Genomic DNA, 5,398 nt, shown 5'->3' with positions numbered 1-5,398 from the left:
GCTTGCAGTAAAATATCACCCTCCCTTAATTGCAATTTCTTTCACTCTTTCCATTTGAATTATTCATCCTAGCTTTGAAAGAATTCTATGCAAATCAACAATGTAGTAAGTGTGCTTGTAGTACTTTTTTCAGAAAACTATATTCCAAATCATTTTATAAGGCGGTGTGAAAACAGTCATGTGACCAAGTTGGCTGTCTGTTGTTCCGACTCATTTTCTAAGTCAGGCCAGTCTGTGTTCACAGGCTGTCAAGAATGCTATGAAAGGGTCTTCTCAAGCGGGTAGGAGGTTAGCCCAGATGGCCTATATGGTCTTTTCTGGCTCATGAGTATGTGATTTGGTGACAGGCTAAATTGGTCAGATCAGATTGATCAGATAGAAACCATCTGCAAGTGACATTTAAAGGGTTTTGAATTTTTTTCCTTAGAGCTGATAAGGCCCAAAACTCACAGCTTACCTTCCTGTTTATGGTAGCCGTTATTCATTTGTCACAGTTTGGAATTCATAGAGTGTTATGTTCAACTTATGATGCTATCACTTTAAGTTGTAATTTTTCTTCACATGCCTTTTACAGAATGCTCTGTCATATGTAACCATTGTGTTATTGAGGGACAGAGTAGACAGGGACTTCACAGAGGTCCTGTATATGTGAACGTATGTATTTGAAGTGGCTGCGTGGAGAGCTGAAGGAGCAGTGATAGTGTGTCTTTGGGGAACGCGCTTCCCCATCCAGTGCATGCGCCGTATGCATGCACATACACTGCAGGGTGACCGTATGGCAGCCCATACCATCTGTGAGGCCAAGAGTTCTATTTGTAAAGATGCATTTTATTGGTTCTTAACTTTTTTTTTTGGTCACAGATCAATTTGATAACCTCTTGACATCATATACTATCTCCTTGGGGGAAAAAATAGGCTTTTGCAAATATCCACAGATTCTTACAGTATTTAGACGTTCAAGGACTGCCTCAGGAGTCTGACATATTACCCAGGCTAAGAATTCCTCTTAATGTTATCTAAGCAATTATTCTTTTATTTGGTCATAAGACATTTGATTGCCTACCATGTACAGTGGGCTCTGCGACGGTTCCCTGCTAACCAGTGACATGACCTTGGGGCCATTCTTTTACCTCCTCAAATCTAAGTTTCCTATAATAAAAAATTAGTGTGTTGTAAAGCTATTATCCCTAAAGTCCCTCGTAGTGTTTTATTTACTCAGCCTTGTTCTAGGCACAGACGGGAATGTACAGTCCAAGCATCCAGTAAGTCAGGACAGTGACCAGAACCAGGCAAAAGCAAGAAAGAAAGGGAGCGAAAGCTGTTAGGATATTTGAAACCCAGACACTTAGGCAGAGAAACTCTGCCTCACTTGTGTGAGAGTAGTACTCACCGAGTCTGCCTCCACATGGTGGTACGTGATAGGAGAAGGATCATTAATTCTCATGTCACCAATCCTTTTGGGCTATTGCGTGGTTGTTTTACTTTATTGTTGGGTTGCTTTTAAACTTTTTAGAAACTGAATTCTTTTCAACCAAGCATTTAATGGGTCAAGTTACTGTTACTGGACTGCAGGAGGTCAGAGAGATGGTGCCCTGTGTGGGGAAGCTCTGAGTGGACTTTCACACAAACCCTCCCAAGTAAATTCTCTTTAAACTGTTTGTTATTACAAACTCTACTGAAAACATCTCTAAAGCTCTTAGTAAACTTGCCTCTAGGCTGCTTGTGTCTGTATTTATTCTGCCTTCAAATATTCATTTGCTCATGTCAGGATGTGTGTGCTTTATTTTTTATCCAATGTGATTTAATTTTATCCTCGGGTTTGTATAACTGAGACTTCAGGCTTGTATCAGGATGTCCAAATAAGTTCATTAGTTCTGGGAGATTTTTTTCTCCTAACAAGTAGAAATTCATCAACATTGAATCATGACATATTAAACCCATTACATTGAAAATATCTTTATACTCACCCTGGAGCTTAAATATGTCAGCCAGCAACAATCAAATGGCACCCAAACACTCATAGTTTTCTGAGAAGAGAAAATTAGCTGGCTGTAATATGTCTGGAAGATAAATCAGACCATCAATGTTTTATCATTCATATGAGAAATTTATATAACACATTAAATTCATCAGATCAACTGGAAAATTAGAGTAATTAAATGTTATCGAGAATTTTATTAGAAGAGCAACAAAGACACTTATGCTGGCATACCACATCCTAAACACTGGCGGACACACTAGGCTAGAGGGTGTGATGGAGGAATAGACTCCCCGGAGTCCTTAGGAGTAAAGAGAGCCCAAGGCATCCAGACTCGTAATGGAATAGCCAGCACACTGGAGGAGACGGCAGATACTGTAAAGGCTGACCTTAATCCCTTTTATTTAAATTTAAAACATTTTGAAGTGAAAAAATAGAAATGTTTTTAAAGATATGAATAACTTTGTGATGAAGGGCAAGAGCCTTCTCTCCCAAGGTTCTCTACCCCTCCCTAATACCTGGTTTTGGTTCTGGTATTTCCCTACATACAGATACTGCCTTAATACCCATTGTTTAAAATTTTCTCTTAGGAGGTTGCCTATTGTATTCTGCTCTAATGGCTCATTTACCCCATCCTCATCTTTTTTCTCATTCCCTCAAATTTACATCAGTATTTCTCCTCTGCAACTTCAGCCACTGTAGTTCAGTGTCCATCTCTTGCTGCATCAAGAGGGCATGCTTAACAAGGACATTTATTTTGCACTTCTGTCCTTCCTTTCATTTCCTTCCCTTTTATGTTCTACACTCTGTCAAACATACCTTTGCTTTTACATTGTCAAGGTTGTTAAAAGCACTCTTTATTTTTCATAATCGCCTTATTTTGTGGAGTAAATCATTAAGTAAACTCCCAAGAAAGGTGTGTGTAAGGCAGAGTTTTTGAACTGGTAATTATCTGAGAATATTTTTACTTGGACCTCATACTTAATTGATCCTTGGTATAGAATTCTAGGTTCAAATCCATTGGCCCGTGTACACCTAAAACATGGTAAATCAACTGTAATTCAGTAAAGGAACAAAAGCAAAAAAACAAAACACAAACCATGGACCTAGAGTTGGTTTACTTTCTTCCTTTTTTCTATCTTTTATTAGATAGATAATGGATCTCCTGGACCAATCATCTGTAAGATTCGTATTTCTCTTTACATGTCTCGTACTTTTTTGCTCTGTGTTCTGGGAATACATTCTCAATCTTGGGAAACTCATGATTCATTGGACATACTTTTCTAGGCCACAGTGGACTTCCCACTCTCTGTCACCTGAGTCTTTCCTGGGTCCTGCTCTTGATAGTCACCACTCATAAGCTTCTTATTCATAAATTTGACCCCCACTATGATGATAGTAGACACAGATGTCATTAGTTCTAATCTCAGATGTATTCTCTAATAAATAAAATACCATCCATCTTTCCTCCCTGTCTTCTCCTTAATTTCTCATAAAGTGTACCTTTTCCTTCCCTTGGCATGTCATCATGCAGTATGAGGCACCAATTACAGACTTCTCTACTTGCCAAAGCATGTGAAGGTTGCCTTTTACAATGCCATACCTGGGCTTTGAAGAGAATTTATTTTATGAACTTGTTGCAGAGCTAATTTCTATACCCTTTCTTCTTGAATCTGGGTAAATAAAAATAGTACAAGGTCATGCATTAAATGATCCATTTCAAAACATCTCAAGTAACAAATGGAGGAAGAGAGGAGGTTGCTTGTGTAGGAGTCTCCTTATCCAGAAGATTAGAATTTAGAAAATCTATAGTAAGAACTCTTTTCCTTTGAGTTGCTAATTAGCTCATTCTTAATTGGCAGAATGCCCTTAAAATACTGCCTTGATAATCCGAATAGTTTTTGCTTTAATATATATCAACAAGTCACTTAATTTAAGCTCTGCACTGCACTTTACTCCTTGAAATATATAGCATCCCTTCTGTCACAGAAATTCTTGCGAATTTTCCTGCTATAATGTTATGTTTTGTGCTAAATGGAGACTTTCCATGTGATGGGCTCATCCAGCCTCCCACTTGCTGTAAGATTCCTGGCACACTTAGCTCTACCCATTTCTCCTGCCTGCTAATCAGCCAAATCCTTCAGCTCGAACTGAATCCATTTTGTCAGTGGGTACAAGAAATAGGTAAATGAAGTAAGTTTTTCCTCCAACATTTAAACTATCTTGAGGTTCCCAAAGCAACAGATTGTGTGATAAGGGTAAGGCTTCTGATCCTAGAGCTTGATCTTAAAATTGGGAACTAGAAGGCATTGTTTCTTTGAAGAGATGTTTCCTGTATCTTCTTTCCCATTCATTGTTCACTTAAGCTGCTCTTATTAGAACAAAAGTTTCACATTCCATTCCTCATTTCACAACCTGTGAAAGTAAACACAGATTGTAATTTTGGAAGCAACAGATGAGGGGTATGTCTTTCATATTAGAAGTGATTGAGGGGAATAAGACATTCAACAACCATTGCTGTTCATTCTACCTCATTGAGACATTCATTAAAGACTCTCAGAGAATATGCCTCTCTATCTCTGGACTTAACGAAGCAGAGAGGGCATTCCAGAAGACAGTATCTTAGCACTTGAGAAACCATCAACTCCAACCAATCCATTAATTGCTTCTATAGTCTCCTTTTAAGATGGATCAAGGTTTTTAATAGACCGAACTTTTGGTTGTGCTTAATATTTAGAAAACCCACCATAATTATCTATTTTTACTGTATTCTGAAGCTGAATATTAAACCATCCAAGTGATGTTAAGATAAACTTACCTTGTATAGGGTTTAGACATGGTTTGCCTTTAAGATTATCCCAGTACATTTATTAGTGAATCTTTTACATGAATTGATATAACTTTTAAAACATCATTAATTTTGTGGGGAGGGTATAGCTCAGTGGTAGAGTGCATGCCTGGCATGCATGAGGTCCTGGGTTCAATCCCCAGTACCTCCATTAAAAAAAAAAAACCTAATTACCTCCCCCCCAAACAAATAAACAAAAAAATAAATAAATAAAAATTAAAACATCATTAATTTTTTACTCTAATCATAAGTATAGTATGATAATCTACATAATGTTTTTAAGCACCCAAAGCAACTGTAAGAAGAAAGATTTTTACAATCCACGAAGAACAAAGTAAAGTATCAGTAGGCCATTAGTATTGGGAAAATAACAATTAAGTAAAATGTTCATACTGTGGTAAATAATGTTTTTTTAATTGTCTAATTTCAAGGCAATACCAATAGCTGGACTGTTGTCAGATTTCTGTGCCCTTACACTAATCTGCTGACCAGAATGCACTTCAGCAGAGCAGAGCTATGATATTAGGGATTATCAGGACTCCTGTGTGTCACAGTGTCTCTTGCCACAGCAG

The 5,398-nt window shown here is 37.7% G+C and overlaps 1 non-coding gene across 1 annotated transcript; it reads left to right on the top strand.

Moving 5' to 3' along the window:
- Positions 1 to 4,904: 4,904 nt before the first annotated feature.
- On the top strand, positions 4,905 to 4,977 carry TRNAA-GGC (transfer RNA alanine (anticodon GGC)). Its single transcript has one exon. It is a non-coding gene; the product is annotated as a tRNA-Ala (tRNA).
- The last annotated feature ends 421 nt before the right edge of the window (positions 4,978 to 5,398 follow it).

This window comes from Camelus bactrianus, chromosome X, assembly GCF_048773025.1.
Source record: "Camelus bactrianus isolate YW-2024 breed Bactrian camel chromosome X, ASM4877302v1, whole genome shotgun sequence".
Classification (NCBI taxonomy): Eukaryota; Metazoa; Chordata; class Mammalia; order Artiodactyla; family Camelidae; genus Camelus; species Camelus bactrianus.
Note: the sequence above shows the minus strand (reverse complement) of the source record. Positions and strands in the feature narration are given on the sequence as shown.